Below are 18,563 nucleotides of genomic sequence, written 5' to 3'. Positions count from 1 at the left end.
AAAAAAAAACAAAAAAAAACCGCACGTAAAATCTAAAAAAACGCAAACGGACAACGAAAAAGGGGGGTGCGACACGAGGACTTCCCAGGGGGTCACCCATCCTAGTACTACTCTCGCCCAAGCACGCTTAACTGCGGAGTTCTGATGGGATCCGGTGCATTAGTGCTGGTATCATCGCACCGGAAATACTATCCATGCTTATTGCTTGTATGTCTTAAAAGACGCAGAACCTCCTTTGTTTTCGTACGCGAGGCGTGGGACCCACGCGACCGATCGGCTCCGTTCCAAAAATACGAAGACCATGAACCATGAAACGAAGGCCACCCGAGCATAGAAATAGCAAGAAAGAAAAAAAAAACCGCACGTAAAATCTAAAAAAACGCAAACGGACAACGAAAAAGGGGGGTGCAACACGAGGACTTCCCAGGGGATCACCCATCCTAGTACTACTCTCGCCCAAGCACGCTTAACTGCGGAGTTCTAATGGGATCCGGTGAATTAGTGCTGGTATGATCGCACCCGAAATACTATCCATGCTTATTGCTTGTATGTCTTAAAAGACGCAGAACCTCCTTTGTTTTCGTACGCGAGGCGTGGGACCCACGTGACCGATCAGCTCCGTTCCAAAAATACGAAGACCATCAACCATGAAGCGGAGGCCACCCGAGCATAGAAATAGCAAGAAAGAAAAAAAAAACAAAAAAAAACCGCACGTAAAATCTAAAAAAACGCAAACGGACAACGAAAAAGGGGGTGCAACACGAGGACTTCCCAGGGGGTCACCCATCCTAGTACTACTCTCGCCCAAGCACGCTTAACTGCGGAGTTCTGATGGGATCCGGTGCATTAGTGCTGGTATGATCGCACCCGAAATACTATCCATGCTTATTGCTTGTATGTCTTAAAAGACGCAGAACCTCCTTTGTTTTCGTACGCGATGCGTGGGACCCACGTGACCGATCAGCTCCGTTCCAAAAATACGAAGACCATCAACCATGAAGCGGAGGCCACCCGAGCATAGAAATAGCAAGAAAGAAAAAAAAACAAAAAAAAACCGCACGTAAAATCTAAAAAAACGTAAACGGACAACGAAAAAGGGGGTGCAACACGAGGACTTCCCAGGGGTCACCCATCCTAGTACTACTCTCGCCCAAGCACGCTTAACTGCGGAGTTCTGATGGGATCCGGTGCATTAGTGCTGGTATGATCGCACCCGAAATACTATCCATGCTTATTGCTTTTATGTCTTAAAAGACGCAGAACCTCCTTTGTTTTCGTACGCGAAGCGTGGGACCCACGTGACCGATCGGCTCCGTTCCAAAAATACGAAAACCATCAACCATGAAGCGGTGGCCACCCGAGCATAGAAATAGCAAGAAAGAAAACAAAAAAAACCGCACGTAAAATCTAAAAAAACGCAAACGGGCAACGAAAAAGGGGGGGGGGGGGTGCAACACGAGGACTTCCCAGGGGGTCACCCATCCTAGTACTACTCTCGCCCAAGCACGCTTAACTGCGGAGTTCTGATGGGATCCGGTGCATTAGTGCTGGTATGATAGCACCCGAAATACTATCCATGCTTATTGCTTTTATGTCTTAAAAGACGCAGAACCTCCTTTGTTTTCGTACGCGAGGCGTGGGACCCACGTGACCGATCGGCTCCGTTCCAAAAATACGAAAACCATCAACCATGAAGCGGAGGCCACCCGAGCATAGAAATAGCAAGAAGGAAAAAAAAAACCGCACGTAAAATCTAAAAAAACGCAAACGGACAACGAAAAAACGGGGGTGCAACACGAGGACTTCCCAGGGGGTCACCCATCCTAGTACTACTCTCGCCCAAGCATGATTAACTGCGGAATTCTGATGGGATCCGGTGCATTAGTGCTGGTATGATCGCACCCGAAATACTATCCATGCTTATTGATTTTATGTCTTAAAAGACGCAGAACCTCCTTTGTTTTCGTATGCGAGGCGTGGGACCCACGTGACCGATCGGCTCCGTTCCAAAAATACGAAAACCATCAACCATGAAGCGGAGGCCACCCGAGCATAGAAATAGCAAGAAAGAAAAAAAAACAAAAAAAAAAACGCACGTAAAATCTAAAAAAACGCAAACGGACAACGAAAAAAGGGAGGTGCAACACGAGGACTTCCCAGGGGGTCACCCATCCTAGTACTACTCTCGCCCAAGCACGCTTAACTGCAGAGTTCTGATGGGATCCGGTGCATTAGTGCTGGTATGATCGCACCCGAAATGCTATCCATGCTTATTGCTTTTATGTCTTAAAAGACGCAGAACCTCCTTTCTTTTCGTACGCGAGGCGTGGAACCCACGTGACCGATCGGCTCCGTTCCAAAAATACGAAAACCATCAACCATGAAACGGAGGCCACCCGAGCATAGAAACAGCAAGAAAGAAAAAAAAAAAAAACTGCACGTAAAATCTAAAAAAACGCAAATGGACAACGAAAAAGGGGGGTGCAACACGAGGACTTCCCAGGGGGTCACCCATCCTAGTACTACTCTCGCCCAAGCACGCTTAACTGCGGAGTTCTGATGGGATCCGGTGCATTAGTGCTGGTATGATCGCACCCAAAATACTATCCATGCTTATTGCTTGTATGTCTTAAAAGACGCAGAACCTCCTTTGTTTTCGTACGCGAGGCGTGGGACCCACGTGACCGATCGGCTCCGTTCCAAAAATACGAAGACCATGAACCATGAAACGAAGGCCACCCGAGCATAGAAATAGCAAGAAAGAAAAAAAAACAAAAAAAAACCGCACGTAAAATCTAAAAAAACGCAAACGGACAACGAAAAAGGGGGGTGCAACACGAGGACTTCCCAGGGGGTCACCCATCCTAGTACTACTCTCGCCCAAGCACGCTTAACTGCGGAGTTTTGATGGGATCCGGTGCATTAGTGTTGGTATGATCGCACCCGAAATACTAGCCATGCTTATTGCTTGTATGTCTTAAAAGACGCAGAACCTCCTTTGTTTTCGTACACGAGGCGTGGGACCCACGTGACCGATCAGCTCCGTTCCAAAAATACGAAGACCATCAACCATGAAGCGGAGGCCACCCGATCATAGAAATAGCAAGAAAGAAAAAAAAAACAAAAAAAAACCGCACGTAAAATCTAAAAAAACGCAAACGGACAAGGAAAAAGGGGGGTGCAACACGAGGACTTCCCATGGGGTCACCCATCCTAGTACTACTCTCGACCAAGCACGCTTAACTGCGGAGTTCTGATGGGATCCGGTGCATTAGTGCTGGTATGATCGCACCCGAAATACTGTCCATGCTTATTGCTTGTATGTCTTAAAAGACACAGAACCTCCTTTGTTTTCGTACCCGAGGCGTGGGACCCACGTGACCGATCGGCTCCGTTCCAAAAATACGAAGACCATGAACCATGAAACGGAGGCCACCCGAGCATAGAAATAGCAAGAAAAAAAAACAAAAAAAAACCGCACGTAAAATCTAAAAAAACGCAAACGGACAACGAAAAAACGGGGGTGCAACACGACGACTTCCCAGGGGGTCACCCATCCTAGTACTACTCTTGCCCAAGCACGCTTAACTGCGGAGTTCTGATGGGATCCGGTGCATTAGTGCTGGTATGATCGCACCCGAAATACTATCCATGCTTATTGCTTTTATGTCTTAAAAGAGGCAGAACCTCCTTTGTTTTCGTACGCGAGGCGTGGAACCCACGTGACCGATCGGCTCCGTTCCAAAAATACGAAAACCATCAACCATGAAGCGGAGGCTACCCGAGCATAGAAATAACAAGAAAGAAAAAAAAACAAAAAAAAACCGCACGTAAAATCTAAAAAAACGCAAACGGACAACGAAAAAGGGGGGTGCAACACGAGGACTTCCCAGGGGGTCACCCATTCTAGTACTACTCTCGCCCAAGCACGCTTAACTGCGGAGTTCTGATGGGATCCGGTGCATTAGTGCTGGTATGATCGCACCCGAAATACTGTCCATGCTTATTGCTTGTATGTCTTAAAAGACGCAGAACCTCCTTTGTTTTCGTACGCGAGGCGTGGGACCCACGTGACCGATCGGCTCCGTTCCAAAAATACGAAGACCATGAACCATGAAACGGAGGGCACCCGAGCATAGAAATAGCAAGAAAGAAAAAAAACAAAAAAAAAACCGCACGTAAAATCTAAAAAAACGCAAACGGACAACGAAAAAAGGGGGTGCAACACGAGGACTTCCCAGGGGGTCACCCATCCTAGTACTACTCTCGCCCAAGCACGCTTAACTGCGGAGTTCTGATGGGATCCGGTGCATTAGTGCTGGTATGATCGCACCCGAAATACTATCCATGCTTATTGCTTTTATGTCTTAAAAGAGGCAGAACCTCCTTTGTTTTCGTACGCGAGGCGTGGAACCCACGTGACCGATCGGCTCCGTTCCAAAAATACGAAAACCATCAACCATGAAGCGGAGGCCACCCGAGCATAGAAATAGCAAGAAAGAAAAAAAAACAAAAAAAAACCGCACGTAAAATCTAAAAAAACGCAAACGGACAACGAAAAAGGGGGGTGCGACACGAGGACTTCCCAGGGGGTCACCCATCCTAGTACTACTCTCGCCCAAGCACGCTTAACTGCGGAGTTCTGATGGGATCCGGTGCATTAGTGCTGGTATGATCGCACCGGAAATACTATCCATGCTTATTGCTTGTATGTCTTAAAAGACGCAGAACCTCCTTTGTTTTCGTACGCGAGGCGTGGGACCCACGCGACCGATCGGCTCCGTTCCAAAAATACGAAGACCATGAACCATGAAACGAAGGCCACCCGAGCATAGAAATAGCAAGAAAGAAAAAAAAAACCGCACGTAAAATCTAAAAAAACGCAAACGGACAACGAAAAAGGGGGGTGCAACACGAGGACTTCCCAGGGGATCACCCATCCTAGTACTACTCTCGCCCAAGCACGCTTAACTGCGGAGTTCTAATGGGATCCGGTGAATTAGTGCTGGTATGATCGCACCCGAAATACTATCCATGCTTATTGCTTGTATGTCTTAAAAGACGCAGAACCTCCTTTGTTTTCGTACGCGAGGCGTGGGACCCACGTGACCGATCAGCTCCGTTCCAAAAATACGAAGACCATCAACCATGAAGCGGAGGCCACCCGAGCATAGAAATAGCAAGAAAGAAAAAAAAAACAAAAAAAAACCGCACGTAAAATCTAAAAAAACGCAAACGGACAACGAAAAAGGGGGGGTCCAACACGAGGACTTCCCAGGGGGTCACCCATCCTAGTACTACTCTCGCCCAAGCACGCTTAACTGCGGAGTTCTGATGGGATCCGGTGCATTAGTGCTGGTATGATCGCACCCGAAATACTATCCATGCTTATTGCTTTTATGTCTTAAAAGACGCAGAACCTCCTTTGTTTTCGTACGCGAGGCGTGGGACCCACGTGACCGATCGGCTCCGTTCCAAAAATACGAAAACCATCAACCATGAAGCGGTGGCCACCCGAGCATAGAAATAGCAAGAAAGAAAACAAAAAAAACCGCACGTAAAATCTAAAAAAACGCAAACGGGCAACGAAAAAGGGGGGGTGCAACACGAGGACTTCCCAGGGGGTCACCCATCCTAGTACTACTCTCGCCCAAGCACGCTTAACGCCAGAGTTCTGATGGGATCCGGTGCATTAGTGCTGGTATGATAGCACCCGAAATACTATCCATGCTTATTGCTTTTATGTCTTAAAAGACGCAGAACATCCTTTGTTTTCGTACGCGAGGCGTGGGACCCACGTGACCGATCGGCTCCGTTCCAAAAATACGAAAACCATCAACCATGAAGCGGAGGCCACCCGAGCATAGAAATAGCAAGAAAGAAAAAAAAACCGCACGTAAAATCTAAAAAAACGCAAACGGACAACAAAAAAGGGGGGTGCAACACGAGGACTTCCCAGGGGGTCACCCATCCTAGTACTACTCTCGCCCAAGCACACTTACCTACGGAGTTCTGATGGGATCCGGTGCATTAGTGCTGGTATGATCGCACCCGAAATGCTATCCATGCTTATTGATTTTATGTGTTAAATGACGCAGAACCTCCTTTGTTTTCGTACGCGAGGCGTGGGACCCACGTGACCGATCGGCTCCGTTCCAAAAATACGAAAACCTTCAACCATGAAGCGGAGGCCACCCGAGCATAGAAATAGCAAGAAAGAAAAAAAAACAAAAAAAAAACCACACGTAAAATCTAAAAAAACGCAAACGGACAACGAAAAAAGGGGGGTGCAACACGAGGACTTCCCAGGGGGTCACCCATCCTAGTACTACTCTCGCCCAAGCACGCTTAACTGCGGAGTTCTGATGGGATCCGGTGCATTAGTGCTGGTATGATCGCACCCGAAATACTATCCATGCTTATTGCTTTTATGTCTTAAAAGACGCAGAACCTCCTTTGTTTTCGTACGCGAGGCGTGGAACCCACGTGACCGATCGGCTCCGTTCCAAAAATACGAAAACCATCAACCATGAAGTGGAGGCCACCCGAGCATAGAAATAGCAAGAAAGAAAAAAAAACAAAAAAAAACGGCACGTAAAATCTAAAAAAACGCAAACGGACAACGAAAAAGGGGGGTGCAACACGAGGACTTCCCAGGGGGTCACCCATCCTAGTACTACTCTCGCCCAAGCACGCTTAACTGCGGAGTTCTGATGGGATCCGGTGCATTAGTGCTGGTATGATCGCACCCGAAATACTATCCATGCTTATTGCTTGTATGTCTTAAAAGACGCAGAACCTCCTTTGTTTTCGTACGCGAGGCGTGGGACCCACGTGACCGATCAGCTCCGTTCCAAAAATACGAAGACCATGAACCATGAAACGAAGGCCACCCGAGCATAGAAATAGCAAGAAAGAAAAAAAAAAAACCGCACGTAAAATCTAAAAAAACGCAAACGGACAACGAAAAAGGGGGGGTGCAACACGAGGACTTCCCATGGGGTCACCCATCCTAGTACTACTCTCGCCCAAGCACGCTTAACTGCGGAGTTCTGATGGGATCCGATGCATTAGTGCTGGTATGATCGCACCCGAAATACTGTCCATGCTTATTGCTTGTATGTCTTAAAAGACACAGAACCTCCTTTGTTTTCGTACGCGAGGCGTGGGACCCACGTGACCGATCGGCTCCGTTCCAAAAATACGAAGACCATGAACCATGAAACGGAGGCCACCCGAGCATAGAAATAGCAAGAAAAAAAAACAAAAAAAAACCGCACGTAAAATCTAAAAAAACGCAAACGGACAACGAAAAAACGGGGGTGCAACACGAGGACTTCCCAGGGGGTCACCCATCCTAGTACTACTCTCGCCCAAGCACGCTTAACTGCGGAGTTCTGATGGGATCCAGTGCATTAGTGCTAGTATGATCGCACCCGAAATACTATCCATGCTTATTGCTTTTATGTCTTAAAAGACGCAGAACCTCCTTTGTTTTCGTACGCGAGGCGTGGAACCCACGTGACCGATCGGCTCCGTTCCAAAAATACGAAAACCATCAACCATGAAGCGGAGGCCACCCGAGCATAGAAATAGCAAGAAAGAAAAAAAAACAAAAAAAAACCGCACGTAAAATCTAAAAAAACGCAAACGGACAACGAAAAAGGGGGTGCAACACGAGGACTTCCCAGGGGGTCACCCATCCTAGTACTACTCTCGCCCAAGCACGTTTAACTGCGGAGTTCTGATGGGATCCGGTGCATTAGTGCTGGTATGATCGCACCCGAAATACTATCCATGCTTATTGCTTGTATGTCTTAAAAGACGCAGAACCTACTTTGTTTTCGTACGCGAGGCGTGGGACCCACGTGACTGATCGGCTCCGTTCCAAAAATACGAAGACCATGAACCATGAAACGAAGGCCACCCGAGCATAGAAATAGCAAAAAAAAAAAAACAATAAAAAACCGCACGTAAAATCTAAAAAAACACAAACGGACAACGAAAAAGGGGGGTGCAACACGAGGACTTCCCAGGGGGTCACCCATCCTAGTACTACTCTCGCCCAAGCACGCTTAACTGCGGAGTTCTGATGGGATCCGGTGCATTAGTGCTGGTATGATCGCACCCGAAATACTATCCATGCTTATTGCTTGTATGTCTTAAAAGACGCAGAACCTCCTTTGTTTTCGTACGCGAGGCGTGGGACCCACGTGACCGATCAGCTCCGTTCCAAAAATACGAAGACCATCAACCATGAAGCGGAGGCCACCCGAGCATAGAAATAGCAAGAAAGAAAAAAAAAAAAAACCGCACGCAAAATCTAAAAAAACGCAAACGGACAACGAAAAAGGGGGGTGCAACACGAGGACTTCCCATGGGGTCACCCATCCTAGTAGTACTCTCGCCCAAGCACGCTTAACTGCGGAGTTCTGATGGGATCCAGTGCATTAGTGCTGGTATGATCGCACCCGAAATACTGTCCATGCTTATTGCTTATATGTCTTAAAAGACACAGAACCTCCTTTGTTTTCGTACGCGAGGCGTGGGACCCACGTGACCGATCGGCTCCGTTCCAAAAATACGAAGACCATGAACCATGAAACGGAGGCCACCCGAGCATAGAAATAGCAAGAAAAAAAAAACAAAAAAAAACCGCACGTAAAATCTAAAAAAACGCATACGGACAACGAAAAAGGGGGGTGCAACACGAGGACTTCCCAGGGGGTCACCCATCCTAGTTCTACTCTCGCCCAAGCACGCTTAACTGCGGGGTTCTGATGGGATCCGGTGCATTAGTGCTGGTATGATCGCACCTGAAATACTATCCATGCTTATTGCTTGTATGTCTTAAAAGACGCAGAACCTCCTTTGTTTTCGTACGCGAGGCGTGGGACCCACGTGACCGATCGGCTCCGTTCCAAAAATACGAAAACCATCAACCATGAAGCGGAGGCCACCCGAGCATAGAAATAGCAAGAAAGAAAAAAAAACCGCACGTAAAATCTAAAAAAACGCAAACGGACAACGAAAAAGGGTGGTGCAACACGAGGACTTCCCAGGGGGTCACCCATCCTAGTACTACTCTCGCCCAAGCACGCTTAACTGCGGAGTTCTGATGGGATCCGGTGCATTAGTGCTGGTATGATCGCACCCGAAATACTATCCATGCTTATTGCTTGTATGTCTTAAAAGACGCAGAACCTCCTTTGTTTTCGTACGCGAGGCGTGGAACCCACGTGACCGATCGGCTCCGTTCCAAAAATACGAAAACCATCAACCATGAAGCGGAGGCACCCGAGCATAGAAATAGCAAGAAAGAAAAAAAAACAAAAAAAAACCGCACGTAAAATCTAAAAAAACGCAAACGGACAACGAAAAAGGGGGGTGCAACACGAGGACTTCCCAGGGGGTCACCCATCCTAGTACTACTCTCGCCCAAGCACGCTTAACTGCGGAGTTCTGATGGGATCCGGTGCATTAGTGCTGGTATGATCGCACCCGAAATACTATCCATGCTTATTGCTTGTATGTCTTAAAAGACGCAGAACCTCCTTTGTTTTCGTACGCGAGGCGTGGGACCCACGTGACCGATCGGCTCCGTTCCAAAAATACGAAGACCATGAACCATGAAACGAAGGCCACCCGAGCATAGAAATAGCAAGAAAGAAAAAAAAAACAAAAAAAAACCGCACGTAAAATCTAAAAAAACGCAAACGAACAACGAAAAAGGGGGGTGCAACACGAGGACTTCTCAGGGGGTCACCCATCCTAGTACTACTCTCGCCCAAGCACGCTTAACTGCGGAGTTCTGATGGGATCCGGTGCATTAGTGCTGGTATGATCGCACCTGAAATACTATCCATGCTTATTGCTTGTATGTCTTAAAAGACGCAGAACCTCCTTTGTTTTCGTACGCGAGGCGTGGGACCCACGTGACCGATCGGCTCCGTTCCAAAAATACGAAGACCATCAACCATGAAGCGGAGGCCACCCTAGCATAGAAATAGCAAGAAAGAAAAAAAAAACAAAAAAAAACCGCACGTAAAATCTAAAAAAACGCAAACGGACAACGAAAAAGGTGGGGTGCAACACGAGGACTTCCCATGGGGTCACCCATCCTAGTACTACTCTCGCCCAAGCACGCTTAACTGCGGAGTTCTGATGGGATCCGGTGCATTAGTGCTGGTATGATCGCACCCGAAATACTGTCCATGCTTATTGCTTGTATGTCTTAAAAGACACAGAACCTCCTTTGTTTTCGTACGCGAGGCGTGGGACCCACGTGACCGATCGGCTCCGTTCCAAAAATACGAAGACCGAGAACCATGAAACGGAGGCCACCCGAGCATAGAAATAGCAAGAAAAAAAAAACAAAAAAAAACCGCACGTAAAATGTAAAAAAACGCAAACGGACAACGAAAAAGGGGGGGTGCAACACAAGGACTTCCCAGGGGGTCACCCATCTTAGTACTACTCTCGCCCAAGCACGCTTAACTGCGGAGTTCTGATGGGATCCGGTGCATTAGTGCTGGTATGATCGCACCCGAAATACTATCCATGCTTATTGATTTTATCTCTTAAAAGACGCAGAACCTCCTTTGTTTTCGTACGCGTGGCGTGGGACCCACGTGACCGATCGGCGCCGTTCCAAAAATACGAAAACCATCAACCATGAAGCGGTGGCCACCCGAGCATAGAAATAGCAAGAAAGAAAACAAAAAAAAACCGCACGTAAAATCTAAAAAAACGCAAACGGGCAACGAAAAAGGGGGGGTGCAACACGAGGACATCCCAGGGGGTCACCCATCCTACTACTACTCTCGCCTAAGCACGCTTAACTGCGGAGTTCTGATGGGATCCGGTGCATTAGTGCTGGTATGATAGCACCCGAAATACTATCCATGCTTATTGCTTTTATGTCTTAAAAGACGCAGAACCTCCTTTGTTTTCGTACGCGAGGCGTGGGACCCACGTGACCGATCGGCTCCGTTCCAAAAATACGAAAACCATCAACCATGAAGCGGAGGCCACCCGAGCATAGAAATAGCAAGAAAGAAAAAAAAACCGCACGTAAAATCTAAAAAAACGCAAACGGACAACGAAAAAAGGGGTGCAACACGAGGACTTCCCAGGGGGTCACCCATCCTAGTACTACTCTCGCCCAAGCACGCTTAACTGCGGAGTTCTGATGGGATCCGGTGCATTAGTGCTGGTATGATCGCACCCAAAATACTATCCATGCTTATTGCTTTTATGTCTTAAAAGACGCAGAACCTCCTTTGTTTTCGTACGCGAGGCGTGGGACCCACGTGACCGATCGGCTCCGTTCCAAAAATACGAAGACCATGAACCATGAAACGAAGGCCACCCAAGCATAGAAATAGCAAGAAAGAAAAAAAAAACAAAAAAAAACCGCACGTAAAATCTAAAAAAACGCAAACGGACAACGAAAAAGGGGGGTGCAACACGAGGACTTCCCAGGGGGTCACCCATCCTAGTACTACTCTCGCCCAAGCACGCTTAACTGCGGAGTTCTGATGGGATCCGGTGCATTAGTGCTGGTATGATCGCACCCGAAATACTATCCATGCTTATTGCTTTTATGTCTTAAAAGACGCAGAACCTCCTTTGTTTTCGTACGCGAGGCGTGGGACCCACGTGACCGATCGGCTCCGTTCCAAAAATACGAAAACCATCAACCATGAAGCGGTGGCCACCCGAGCATAGAAATAGCAAGAAAGAAAACAAAAAAAAACCGCACGTAAAATCTAAAAAAACGCAAACGGGCAACGAAAAAGGGGGGGGGGGGGTGCAACACGAGGACTTCCCAGGGGGTCACCCATCCTAGTACTACTCTCGCCCAAGCACGCTTAACTGCGGAGTTCTGATGGGATCCGGTGCATTAGTGCTGGTATGATAGCACCCGAAATACTGTCCATGCTTATTGCTTTTATGTCTTAAAAGACGCAGAACCTCCTTTGTTTTCGTACGCGAGGCGTGGGACCCACGTGACCGATCGGCTCCGTTCCAAAAATACGAAAACCATCAACCATGAAGCGGAGGCCACCCGAGCATAGAAATAGCAAGAAAGAAAAAAAAAACCGCACGTAAAATCTAAAAAAACGCAAACGGACAACGAAAAAGGGGGGTGCAACACGAGGACTTCCCAGGGGGTCACCCATCCTAGTACTACTCTCGCCCAAGCACGCTTAACTGCGGAGTTCTGATGGGATCTGGTGCATTAGTGCTGGTATGATCGCACCCGAAATACTATCCATGCTTATTGCTTTTATGTCTTAAAAGACGCAGAACCTCCTTTGTTTTCGTACGCGAGGCGTGGAACCCACGTGACCGATCGGCTCCGTTCCAAAAATACGAAAACCATCAACCATGAAGCGGAGGCCACCCGAGCATGGAAATAGCAAGAAAAAAAAAAAAACGCACGCAAAATTTAAAAAAACGCAAACGGACAACGAAAAAGGGGGGTGCAACACGAGGACTTCCCATGGGGTCACCCATCCTGGTACTACTCTCGCCCAAGCACGCTTAACTGCGGAGTTCTGATGGGATCCGGTGCATTAGTGCTGGTATGATCGCACCCGAAATACTGTCCATGCTTATTGCTTGTATGTCTTAAAAGACACAGAACCTCCTTTGTTTTCGTACGCGAGGCGTGGGACCCACGTGACCGATCGGCTCCGTTCCAAAAATACGAAGACCATGAACCATGAAACGGAGGCCACCCGAGCATAGAAATAGCAAGAAAAAAAAAACAAAAAAAACCGCACGTAAAATCTAAAAAAACGCAAATAGACAACGAAAAAGGGGGGGGGGTGCAACACGAGGACTTCCCAGGGGGTCACCCATCCTAGTACTACTCTCGCCCAAGCACGCTTAACTGCGGAGTTCTGATGGGATCCGGTGCATTAGTGCTGGTATGATCGCACCCAAAATACTATCCATGCTTATTGCTTTTATGTCTTAAAAGACGCAGAACCTCCTTTGTTTTCGTACGCGAGGCGTGGGACCCACGTGACCGATCGGCTCCGTTCCAAAAATACGAAGACCATGAACCATGAAACGAAGGCCACCCAAGCATAGAAATAGCAAGAAAGAAAAAAAAAACAAAAAAAAAACCGCTCGTAAAATCTAAAAAAACGCAAACGGACAACGAAAAAGGGGGTGCAACACGAGGACTTCCCAGGGGGTCACCCATCCTAGTACTACTCTCGCCCAAGCACGCTTAACTGCGGAGTTCTGATGGGATCCGGTGCATTAGTGCTGGTATGATCGCACCCGAAATACTATCCATGCTTATTGCTTGTATGTCTTAAAAGACGCAGAACCTCCTTTGTTTTCGTACGCGAGGCGTGGGACCCACGTGACCGATCCGCTCCGTTCCAAAAATACGAAGACCATCAACCATGAAGCGGAGGCCACCCGAGCATAGAAATAGCAAGAAAGAAAAAAAAAAAACCGCACGCAAAATCTAAAAAAACGCAAACGGACAACGAAAAAGGGGGGTGCAACACGAGGACTTCCCATGGGGTCACCCATCCTGGTACTACTCTCGCCCAAGCACTCTTAACTGCGGAGTTCTGATGGGATCCGGTGCATTAGTGCTGGTATGATCGCACCCGAAATACTGTCCATGCTTATTGCTTGTATGTCTTAAAAGACACAGAACCTCCTTTGTTTTCGTACGCGAGGCGTGGGACCCACGTGACCGATCGGCTCCGTTCCAAAAATACGAAGACCATGAACCATGAAACGGAGGCCACCCGAGCATAGAAATAGCAAGAAAAAAAAAACAAAAAAAAACCGCACGTAAAATCTAAAAAAACGCAAACGGACAACGAAAAAGGGGGCGTGCAACACGAGGACTTCCCAGGGGGTCACCCATCCTAGTACTACTCTCGCCCAAGCACGCTTAACTGCGGAGTTCTGATGGGATCCGGTGCATTAGTGCTGGTATGATCGCACCCGAAATACGATCCATGCTTATTGCTTTTATGTCTTAAAAGACGCAGAACCTCCTTTGTTTTCGTACGCGAGGCGTGGGACCCACGTGACCGATCGGCTCCGTTCCAAAAATACGAAAACCATCAACCATGAAGCGGTGGCCACCCGAGCATAGAAATAGCAAGAAAGAAAACAAAAAAAAACCGCACGTAAAATCTAAAAAAACGCAAACGGGCAACGAAAAAGGGGGGGGGGGGGGGTGCAACACGAGGACTTCCCAGGGGGTCACCCATCCTAGTACTACTCTCGCCCAAGCACGCTTAACTGTGGAGTTCTGATGGGATCCGATGCATTAGTGCTGGTATGATAGCACCCGAAATACTATCCATGCTTATTGCTTTTATGTCTTAAAAGACGCAGAACCTCCTTTGTTTTCGTACGCGAGGCGTGGGACCCACGTGACCGATCGGCTCCGTTCCAAAAATACGAAAACCATCAACCATGAAGCGGAGGCCACCCGAGCATAGAAATAGCAAGAAAGAAAAAAAAACCGCACGTAAAATCTAAAAAAACGCAAACGGACAACGAAAAAGGGGGGTGCAACACGAGGACTTCCCAGGGGGTCACCCATCCTAGTACTACTCTCGCCCAAGCACGCTTAACTGCGGAGTTCTGATGGGATCCGGTGCATTAGTGCTGGTATGATCGCACCCGAAATACTATCCATGCTTATTGCTTTTATGTCTTAAAAGACGCAGAACCTCATTTGTTTTCGTACGCGAGGCGTGGAACCCACGTGACCGATCGGCTCCGTTCCAAAAATACGAAAACCATCGACCATGAAGCGGAGGCCACCCGAGCATAGAAATAGCAAGAAAGAAAAAAAAAAAAAAACCGCACGCAAAATCTAAAAAAACGCAAACGGACAACGAAAAAGGGGGGTGCAACACGAGGACTTCCCATGGGGTCACCCATCCTGGTACTACTCTCGCCCAAGCACGCTTAACTGCGGAGTTCTGATGGGATCCGGTGCATTAGTGCTGGTATGATCGCACCCGAAATACTGTCCATGCTTATTGCTTGTATGTCTTAAAAGACACAGAACCTCCTTTGTTTTCGTACGCGAGGCGTGGGACCCACGTGACCGATCGGCTCCGTTCCAAAAATACAAAGACCATGAACCATGAAACGGAGGCCACCCGAGCATAGAAATAGCAAGAAAAAAAAACAAAAAAAACCGCACGTAAAATCTAAAAAAACGCAAACGGACAACGAAAAAGGGGGGGTGCAACACGAGGACTTCCGAGGGGGTCACCCATCCTAGTACTACTCTCGCCCAAGCACGCTTAACTGCGGAGTTCTGATGGGATCCGGTGCATTAGTGCTGGTATGATCGCACCCGAAATACTATCCATGCTTATTGCTTTTATGTCTTAAAAGACGCAGAACCTCCTTTGTTTTCGTACGCGAGGCGTGGGACCCACGTGACCGATCGGCTCCGTTCCAAAAATACGAAGACCATGAACCATGAAACGAAGGCCACCCAAGCATAGAAATAGCAAGAAAGAAAAAAAAAACAAAAAAAAAAACCGCTCGTAAAATCTAAAAAAACGCAAACGGACAACGAAAAAGGGGGTGCAACACGAGGACTTCCCAGGGGGTCACCCATCCTAGTACTACTCTCGCCCAAGCACGCTTAACTGCGGAGTTCTGATGGGATCCGGTGCATTAGTGCTGGTATGATCGCACCCGAAATACTATCCATGCTTATTGCTTGTATGTCTTAAAAGACGCAGAACCTCCTTTGTTTTCGTACGCGAGGCGTGGGACCCACGTGACCGATCGGCTCCGTTCCAAAAATACGAAGACCATCAACCATGAAGCGGAGGCCACCCGAGCATAGAAATAGCAAGAAAGAAAAAAAAACCGCACGTAAAATCTAAAAAAACGCAAACGGACAACGAAAAAGGGGGGTGCAACACGAGGACTTCCCATGGGGTCACCCATCCTGGTACTACTCTCGCCCAAGCACGCTTAACTGCGGAGTTCTGATGGGATCCGGTGCATTAGTGCTGGTATGATCGCACCCGAAATACTGTCCATGCTTATTGCTTGTATGTCTTAAAAGACACAGAACCTCCTTTGTTTTCGTACGCGAGGCGTGGGACCCACGTGACCGATCGGCTCCGTTCCAAAAATACGAAGACCATGAACCATGAAACGGAGGCCACTCGAGCATAGAAATAGCAAGAAAAAAAAAACAAAAAAAAACCGCACGTAAAATCTAAAAAAACGCAAACGGACAACGAAAAAGGGGGGGTGCAACATGAGGACTTCCCAGGGGGTCACCCATCCTAGTACTACTCTCGCCCAAGCACGCTTAACTGCGGAGTTCTGATGGGATCCGGTGCATTAGTGCTGGTATGATCGCACCCGAAATATTATCCATGCTTATTGCTTTTATGTCTTAAAAGACGCAGAACCTCCTTTGTTTTCGTACGCGAGGCGTGGGACCCACGTGACCGATCGGCTCCGTTCCAAAAATACGAAAACCATCAACCATGAAGCGGTGGCCACCCGAGCATAGAAATAGCAAGAAAGAAAACAAAAAAAAACCGCACGTAAAATCTAAAAAAACGCAAACGGGCAACGAAAAAGGGAGGGGGGGGGGTGCAACACGAGGACTTCCCAGGGGGTCACCCATCCTAGTACTACTCTCGCCCAAGCACGCTTAACTGCGGAGTTCTGATGGGATCCGGTGCATTAGTGCTGGTATGATAGCACCCGAAATACTATCCATGCTTATTGCTTTTATGTCTTAAAAGACGCAGAACCTCCTTTGTTTTCGTACGCGAGGCGTGGGACCCACGTGACCGATCGGCTCCGTTCCAAAAATACGAAAACCATCAACCATGAAGCGGAGGCCACCCGAGCATAGAAATAGCAAGAAAGAAAAAAAAACCGCACGTAAAATCTAAAAAAACGCAAACGGACAACGAAAAAGGGGGGTGCAACACGAGGACTTCCCAGGGGGTCACCCATCCTAGTACTACTCTCGCCCAAGCACGCTTAACTGCGGAGTTCTGATGGGATCCGGTGCATTAGTGCTGGTATGATCGCACCCGAAATACTATCCATGCTTATTGCTTTTATGTCTTAAAAGACGCAGAACCTCATTTGTTTTCGTACGCGAGGCGTGGAACCCACGTGACCGATCGGCTCCGTTCCAAAAATACGAAAACCATCAACCATGAAGCGGAGGCCACCCGAGCATAGAAATAGCAAGAAAGAAAAAAAAACCGCACGCAAAATCTAAAAAAACGCAAACGGACAACGAAAAAGGGGGGTGCAACACGAGGACTTCCCATGGGGTCACCCATCCTGGTACTACTCTCGCCCAAGCACGCTTAACTGCGGAGTTCTGATGGGATCCGATGCATTAGTGCTGGTATGATCGCACCCGAAATACTGTCCATGTTTATTGCTTGTATGTCTTAAAAGACACAGAACCTCCTTTGTTTTCGTACGCGAGGCGTGGGACCCACGTGACCGATCGGCTCCGTTCCAAAAATACGAAGACCATGAACCATGAAACGGAGGCCACCCGAGCATAGAAATAGCAAGAAAAAAAAAACAAAAAAAACCGCACGTAAAATCTAAAAAAACGCAAACGGACAACGAAAAAGGGGGGGTGCAACACGAGGACTTCCCAGGGGGTCACCCATCCTAGTACTACTCTCGCCCAAGCACGCTTAACTGCGGAGTTCTGATGGGATCCGGTGCATTAGTGCTGCTATGATCGCACCCGAAATACTATCCATGCTTATTGCTTTTATGTCTTAAAAGACGCAGAACCTCCTTTGTTTTCGTACGCGAGGCGTGGGACCCACGTGACCGATCGGCTCCGTTCCAAAAATACGAAAACCATCAACCATGAAGCGGTGGCCAACCGAGCATAGAAATAGCAAGAAAGAAAACAAAAAAAAACCGCACGTAAAATCTAAAAAAACGCAAACGGGCAACGAAAAAGGGGGGGGGTGCAACACGAGGACTTCCCAGGGGGTCACCCATCCTAGTACTACTCTCGCCCAAGCACGCTTAACTGCGGAGTTCTGATGGGATCCGGTGCATTAGTGCTGGTATGATAGCACCCGAAATACTATCCATGCTTATTGCTTTTATGTCTTAAAAGACGCAGAACCTCCTTTGTTTTCGTACGCGAGGCGTGGGACCCACGTGACCGATCGGCTCCGTTCCAAAAATACGAAAACCATCAACCATGAAGCGGAGGCCACCCTAGCATAGAAATAGCAAGAAAGAAAAAAAAACAAAAAAAAACCGCACGTAAAATCTAAAAAAACGCAAACGGACAACGAAAAAGGTGGGGTGCAACACGAGGACTTCCCATGGGGTCACCCATCCTAGTACTACTCTCGCCCAAGCACGCTTAACTGCGGAGTTCTGATGGGATCCGGTGCATTAGTGCTGGTATGATCGCACCCGAAATACTGTCCATGCTTATTGCTTGTATGTCTTAAAAGACACAGAACCTCCTTTGTTTTCGTACGCGAGGCGTGGGACCCACGTGACCGATCGGC

The 18,563-nt window shown here is 47.9% G+C and overlaps 54 non-coding genes across 54 annotated transcripts; all 54 read right to left on the bottom strand.

Annotated features, from left to right (window-relative positions):
• Positions 1 to 63: 63 nt before the first annotated feature.
• On the bottom strand, positions 64 to 182 carry LOC145144124 (5S ribosomal RNA). The gene has a single exon (XR_013725142.1). It is a non-coding gene; the product is annotated as a 5S ribosomal RNA (ribosomal RNA).
• A 220-nt stretch (positions 183 to 402) lies between these two features.
• On the bottom strand, positions 403 to 521 carry LOC145145457 (5S ribosomal RNA). Its single transcript, XR_013726429.1, has one exon. It is a non-coding gene; the product is annotated as a 5S ribosomal RNA (ribosomal RNA).
• A 229-nt stretch (positions 522 to 750) lies between these two features.
• Positions 751 to 869, bottom strand: LOC145152792 (5S ribosomal RNA). The gene has a single exon (XR_013733315.1). It is a non-coding gene; the product is annotated as a 5S ribosomal RNA (ribosomal RNA).
• A 228-nt stretch (positions 870 to 1,097) lies between these two features.
• On the bottom strand, positions 1,098 to 1,215 carry LOC145143046 (5S ribosomal RNA). Its single transcript, XR_013724106.1, has one exon. It is a non-coding gene; the product is annotated as a 5S ribosomal RNA (ribosomal RNA).
• Positions 1,216 to 1,445: 230 nt separating this feature from the next.
• On the bottom strand, positions 1,446 to 1,564 carry LOC145155841 (5S ribosomal RNA). The gene has a single exon (XR_013736269.1). It is a non-coding gene; the product is annotated as a 5S ribosomal RNA (ribosomal RNA).
• Positions 1,565 to 1,785: 221 nt separating this feature from the next.
• LOC145148267 (5S ribosomal RNA) lies at positions 1,786 to 1,904 on the bottom strand. The gene has a single exon (XR_013729159.1). It is a non-coding gene; the product is annotated as a 5S ribosomal RNA (ribosomal RNA).
• Positions 1,905 to 2,135: 231 nt separating this feature from the next.
• Positions 2,136 to 2,254, bottom strand: LOC145142102 (5S ribosomal RNA). The gene has a single exon (XR_013723191.1). It is a non-coding gene; the product is annotated as a 5S ribosomal RNA (ribosomal RNA).
• Positions 2,255 to 2,478: 224 nt separating this feature from the next.
• LOC145152779 (5S ribosomal RNA) lies at positions 2,479 to 2,597 on the bottom strand. Its single transcript, XR_013733301.1, has one exon. It is a non-coding gene; the product is annotated as a 5S ribosomal RNA (ribosomal RNA).
• Positions 2,598 to 2,826: 229 nt separating this feature from the next.
• LOC145147972 (5S ribosomal RNA) lies at positions 2,827 to 2,945 on the bottom strand. Its single transcript, XR_013728870.1, has one exon. It is a non-coding gene; the product is annotated as a 5S ribosomal RNA (ribosomal RNA).
• Positions 2,946 to 3,175: 230 nt separating this feature from the next.
• LOC145140496 (5S ribosomal RNA) lies at positions 3,176 to 3,294 on the bottom strand. The gene has a single exon (XR_013722188.1). It is a non-coding gene; the product is annotated as a 5S ribosomal RNA (ribosomal RNA).
• A 226-nt stretch (positions 3,295 to 3,520) lies between these two features.
• Positions 3,521 to 3,639, bottom strand: LOC145146871 (5S ribosomal RNA). The gene has a single exon (XR_013727795.1). It is a non-coding gene; the product is annotated as a 5S ribosomal RNA (ribosomal RNA).
• Positions 3,640 to 3,868: 229 nt separating this feature from the next.
• LOC145154244 (5S ribosomal RNA) lies at positions 3,869 to 3,987 on the bottom strand. Its single transcript, XR_013734726.1, has one exon. It is a non-coding gene; the product is annotated as a 5S ribosomal RNA (ribosomal RNA).
• A 229-nt stretch (positions 3,988 to 4,216) lies between these two features.
• On the bottom strand, positions 4,217 to 4,335 carry LOC145152768 (5S ribosomal RNA). The gene has a single exon (XR_013733290.1). It is a non-coding gene; the product is annotated as a 5S ribosomal RNA (ribosomal RNA).
• A 229-nt stretch (positions 4,336 to 4,564) lies between these two features.
• LOC145155705 (5S ribosomal RNA) lies at positions 4,565 to 4,683 on the bottom strand. The gene has a single exon (XR_013736134.1). It is a non-coding gene; the product is annotated as a 5S ribosomal RNA (ribosomal RNA).
• A 220-nt stretch (positions 4,684 to 4,903) lies between these two features.
• On the bottom strand, positions 4,904 to 5,022 carry LOC145145456 (5S ribosomal RNA). The gene has a single exon (XR_013726428.1). It is a non-coding gene; the product is annotated as a 5S ribosomal RNA (ribosomal RNA).
• Positions 5,023 to 5,253: 231 nt separating this feature from the next.
• On the bottom strand, positions 5,254 to 5,372 carry LOC145145758 (5S ribosomal RNA). The gene has a single exon (XR_013726716.1). It is a non-coding gene; the product is annotated as a 5S ribosomal RNA (ribosomal RNA).
• A 224-nt stretch (positions 5,373 to 5,596) lies between these two features.
• On the bottom strand, positions 5,597 to 5,715 carry LOC145148187 (5S ribosomal RNA). Its single transcript, XR_013729084.1, has one exon. It is a non-coding gene; the product is annotated as a 5S ribosomal RNA (ribosomal RNA).
• A 219-nt stretch (positions 5,716 to 5,934) lies between these two features.
• LOC145143794 (5S ribosomal RNA) lies at positions 5,935 to 6,053 on the bottom strand. Its single transcript, XR_013724829.1, has one exon. It is a non-coding gene; the product is annotated as a 5S ribosomal RNA (ribosomal RNA).
• Positions 6,054 to 6,284: 231 nt separating this feature from the next.
• On the bottom strand, positions 6,285 to 6,403 carry LOC145152756 (5S ribosomal RNA). The gene has a single exon (XR_013733279.1). It is a non-coding gene; the product is annotated as a 5S ribosomal RNA (ribosomal RNA).
• Positions 6,404 to 6,632: 229 nt separating this feature from the next.
• On the bottom strand, positions 6,633 to 6,751 carry LOC145152745 (5S ribosomal RNA). Its single transcript, XR_013733268.1, has one exon. It is a non-coding gene; the product is annotated as a 5S ribosomal RNA (ribosomal RNA).
• A 223-nt stretch (positions 6,752 to 6,974) lies between these two features.
• On the bottom strand, positions 6,975 to 7,093 carry LOC145138533 (5S ribosomal RNA). Its single transcript, XR_013721577.1, has one exon. It is a non-coding gene; the product is annotated as a 5S ribosomal RNA (ribosomal RNA).
• A 226-nt stretch (positions 7,094 to 7,319) lies between these two features.
• Positions 7,320 to 7,438, bottom strand: LOC145141354 (5S ribosomal RNA). Its single transcript, XR_013722615.1, has one exon. It is a non-coding gene; the product is annotated as a 5S ribosomal RNA (ribosomal RNA).
• Positions 7,439 to 7,666: 228 nt separating this feature from the next.
• On the bottom strand, positions 7,667 to 7,785 carry LOC145154111 (5S ribosomal RNA). The gene has a single exon (XR_013734593.1). It is a non-coding gene; the product is annotated as a 5S ribosomal RNA (ribosomal RNA).
• Positions 7,786 to 8,011: 226 nt separating this feature from the next.
• LOC145152733 (5S ribosomal RNA) lies at positions 8,012 to 8,130 on the bottom strand. The gene has a single exon (XR_013733257.1). It is a non-coding gene; the product is annotated as a 5S ribosomal RNA (ribosomal RNA).
• A 224-nt stretch (positions 8,131 to 8,354) lies between these two features.
• On the bottom strand, positions 8,355 to 8,473 carry LOC145145976 (5S ribosomal RNA). Its single transcript, XR_013726925.1, has one exon. It is a non-coding gene; the product is annotated as a 5S ribosomal RNA (ribosomal RNA).
• A 226-nt stretch (positions 8,474 to 8,699) lies between these two features.
• Positions 8,700 to 8,818, bottom strand: LOC145149935 (5S ribosomal RNA). Its single transcript, XR_013730771.1, has one exon. It is a non-coding gene; the product is annotated as a 5S ribosomal RNA (ribosomal RNA).
• A 219-nt stretch (positions 8,819 to 9,037) lies between these two features.
• Positions 9,038 to 9,156, bottom strand: LOC145134207 (5S ribosomal RNA). The gene has a single exon (XR_013719007.1). It is a non-coding gene; the product is annotated as a 5S ribosomal RNA (ribosomal RNA).
• Positions 9,157 to 9,384: 228 nt separating this feature from the next.
• Positions 9,385 to 9,503, bottom strand: LOC145152721 (5S ribosomal RNA). The gene has a single exon (XR_013733246.1). It is a non-coding gene; the product is annotated as a 5S ribosomal RNA (ribosomal RNA).
• A 230-nt stretch (positions 9,504 to 9,733) lies between these two features.
• On the bottom strand, positions 9,734 to 9,852 carry LOC145135045 (5S ribosomal RNA). The gene has a single exon (XR_013719530.1). It is a non-coding gene; the product is annotated as a 5S ribosomal RNA (ribosomal RNA).
• A 231-nt stretch (positions 9,853 to 10,083) lies between these two features.
• LOC145152731 (5S ribosomal RNA) lies at positions 10,084 to 10,202 on the bottom strand. Its single transcript, XR_013733255.1, has one exon. It is a non-coding gene; the product is annotated as a 5S ribosomal RNA (ribosomal RNA).
• A 227-nt stretch (positions 10,203 to 10,429) lies between these two features.
• On the bottom strand, positions 10,430 to 10,548 carry LOC145155032 (5S ribosomal RNA). The gene has a single exon (XR_013735494.1). It is a non-coding gene; the product is annotated as a 5S ribosomal RNA (ribosomal RNA).
• A 225-nt stretch (positions 10,549 to 10,773) lies between these two features.
• On the bottom strand, positions 10,774 to 10,892 carry LOC145150303 (5S ribosomal RNA). The gene has a single exon (XR_013731124.1). It is a non-coding gene; the product is annotated as a 5S ribosomal RNA (ribosomal RNA).
• Positions 10,893 to 11,110: 218 nt separating this feature from the next.
• LOC145152710 (5S ribosomal RNA) lies at positions 11,111 to 11,229 on the bottom strand. The gene has a single exon (XR_013733235.1). It is a non-coding gene; the product is annotated as a 5S ribosomal RNA (ribosomal RNA).
• Positions 11,230 to 11,459: 230 nt separating this feature from the next.
• LOC145152698 (5S ribosomal RNA) lies at positions 11,460 to 11,578 on the bottom strand. The gene has a single exon (XR_013733224.1). It is a non-coding gene; the product is annotated as a 5S ribosomal RNA (ribosomal RNA).
• A 231-nt stretch (positions 11,579 to 11,809) lies between these two features.
• LOC145155840 (5S ribosomal RNA) lies at positions 11,810 to 11,928 on the bottom strand. Its single transcript, XR_013736268.1, has one exon. It is a non-coding gene; the product is annotated as a 5S ribosomal RNA (ribosomal RNA).
• Positions 11,929 to 12,148: 220 nt separating this feature from the next.
• On the bottom strand, positions 12,149 to 12,267 carry LOC145155584 (5S ribosomal RNA). The gene has a single exon (XR_013736017.1). It is a non-coding gene; the product is annotated as a 5S ribosomal RNA (ribosomal RNA).
• Positions 12,268 to 12,485: 218 nt separating this feature from the next.
• On the bottom strand, positions 12,486 to 12,604 carry LOC145153892 (5S ribosomal RNA). Its single transcript, XR_013734384.1, has one exon. It is a non-coding gene; the product is annotated as a 5S ribosomal RNA (ribosomal RNA).
• A 229-nt stretch (positions 12,605 to 12,833) lies between these two features.
• Positions 12,834 to 12,952, bottom strand: LOC145152687 (5S ribosomal RNA). Its single transcript, XR_013733213.1, has one exon. It is a non-coding gene; the product is annotated as a 5S ribosomal RNA (ribosomal RNA).
• Positions 12,953 to 13,182: 230 nt separating this feature from the next.
• On the bottom strand, positions 13,183 to 13,301 carry LOC145152675 (5S ribosomal RNA). Its single transcript, XR_013733202.1, has one exon. It is a non-coding gene; the product is annotated as a 5S ribosomal RNA (ribosomal RNA).
• A 222-nt stretch (positions 13,302 to 13,523) lies between these two features.
• Positions 13,524 to 13,642, bottom strand: LOC145153307 (5S ribosomal RNA). Its single transcript, XR_013733824.1, has one exon. It is a non-coding gene; the product is annotated as a 5S ribosomal RNA (ribosomal RNA).
• Positions 13,643 to 13,869: 227 nt separating this feature from the next.
• Positions 13,870 to 13,988, bottom strand: LOC145155318 (5S ribosomal RNA). The gene has a single exon (XR_013735765.1). It is a non-coding gene; the product is annotated as a 5S ribosomal RNA (ribosomal RNA).
• A 233-nt stretch (positions 13,989 to 14,221) lies between these two features.
• Positions 14,222 to 14,340, bottom strand: LOC145147863 (5S ribosomal RNA). The gene has a single exon (XR_013728755.1). It is a non-coding gene; the product is annotated as a 5S ribosomal RNA (ribosomal RNA).
• A 219-nt stretch (positions 14,341 to 14,559) lies between these two features.
• Positions 14,560 to 14,678, bottom strand: LOC145152663 (5S ribosomal RNA). The gene has a single exon (XR_013733190.1). It is a non-coding gene; the product is annotated as a 5S ribosomal RNA (ribosomal RNA).
• Positions 14,679 to 14,903: 225 nt separating this feature from the next.
• LOC145153891 (5S ribosomal RNA) lies at positions 14,904 to 15,022 on the bottom strand. Its single transcript, XR_013734383.1, has one exon. It is a non-coding gene; the product is annotated as a 5S ribosomal RNA (ribosomal RNA).
• Positions 15,023 to 15,247: 225 nt separating this feature from the next.
• LOC145155722 (5S ribosomal RNA) lies at positions 15,248 to 15,366 on the bottom strand. The gene has a single exon (XR_013736151.1). It is a non-coding gene; the product is annotated as a 5S ribosomal RNA (ribosomal RNA).
• Positions 15,367 to 15,597: 231 nt separating this feature from the next.
• LOC145152651 (5S ribosomal RNA) lies at positions 15,598 to 15,716 on the bottom strand. Its single transcript, XR_013733179.1, has one exon. It is a non-coding gene; the product is annotated as a 5S ribosomal RNA (ribosomal RNA).
• A 219-nt stretch (positions 15,717 to 15,935) lies between these two features.
• LOC145153890 (5S ribosomal RNA) lies at positions 15,936 to 16,054 on the bottom strand. Its single transcript, XR_013734382.1, has one exon. It is a non-coding gene; the product is annotated as a 5S ribosomal RNA (ribosomal RNA).
• A 227-nt stretch (positions 16,055 to 16,281) lies between these two features.
• On the bottom strand, positions 16,282 to 16,400 carry LOC145143563 (5S ribosomal RNA). Its single transcript, XR_013724594.1, has one exon. It is a non-coding gene; the product is annotated as a 5S ribosomal RNA (ribosomal RNA).
• A 232-nt stretch (positions 16,401 to 16,632) lies between these two features.
• Positions 16,633 to 16,751, bottom strand: LOC145155839 (5S ribosomal RNA). Its single transcript, XR_013736267.1, has one exon. It is a non-coding gene; the product is annotated as a 5S ribosomal RNA (ribosomal RNA).
• A 219-nt stretch (positions 16,752 to 16,970) lies between these two features.
• Positions 16,971 to 17,089, bottom strand: LOC145152639 (5S ribosomal RNA). Its single transcript, XR_013733168.1, has one exon. It is a non-coding gene; the product is annotated as a 5S ribosomal RNA (ribosomal RNA).
• Positions 17,090 to 17,308: 219 nt separating this feature from the next.
• On the bottom strand, positions 17,309 to 17,427 carry LOC145141148 (5S ribosomal RNA). The gene has a single exon (XR_013722467.1). It is a non-coding gene; the product is annotated as a 5S ribosomal RNA (ribosomal RNA).
• Positions 17,428 to 17,653: 226 nt separating this feature from the next.
• On the bottom strand, positions 17,654 to 17,772 carry LOC145143840 (5S ribosomal RNA). Its single transcript, XR_013724872.1, has one exon. It is a non-coding gene; the product is annotated as a 5S ribosomal RNA (ribosomal RNA).
• Positions 17,773 to 17,999: 227 nt separating this feature from the next.
• Positions 18,000 to 18,118, bottom strand: LOC145155838 (5S ribosomal RNA). Its single transcript, XR_013736266.1, has one exon. It is a non-coding gene; the product is annotated as a 5S ribosomal RNA (ribosomal RNA).
• Positions 18,119 to 18,348: 230 nt separating this feature from the next.
• On the bottom strand, positions 18,349 to 18,467 carry LOC145152730 (5S ribosomal RNA). The gene has a single exon (XR_013733254.1). It is a non-coding gene; the product is annotated as a 5S ribosomal RNA (ribosomal RNA).
• Between the last annotated feature and the right edge of the window lie 96 nt (positions 18,468 to 18,563).

The sequence above is a fragment of the Lactuca virosa genome, chromosome 1, assembly GCF_052849685.1.
Source record: "Lactuca virosa cultivar CGN04683 chromosome 1, Lactuca_virosa_CGN04683_v6, whole genome shotgun sequence".
In the NCBI taxonomy this organism is placed as follows: domain Eukaryota; kingdom Viridiplantae; phylum Streptophyta; class Magnoliopsida; order Asterales; family Asteraceae; genus Lactuca; species Lactuca virosa.
The sequence above is the reverse complement of the archived record's forward strand: the minus strand, read 5'-3'. Positions and strand labels throughout refer to the sequence as shown.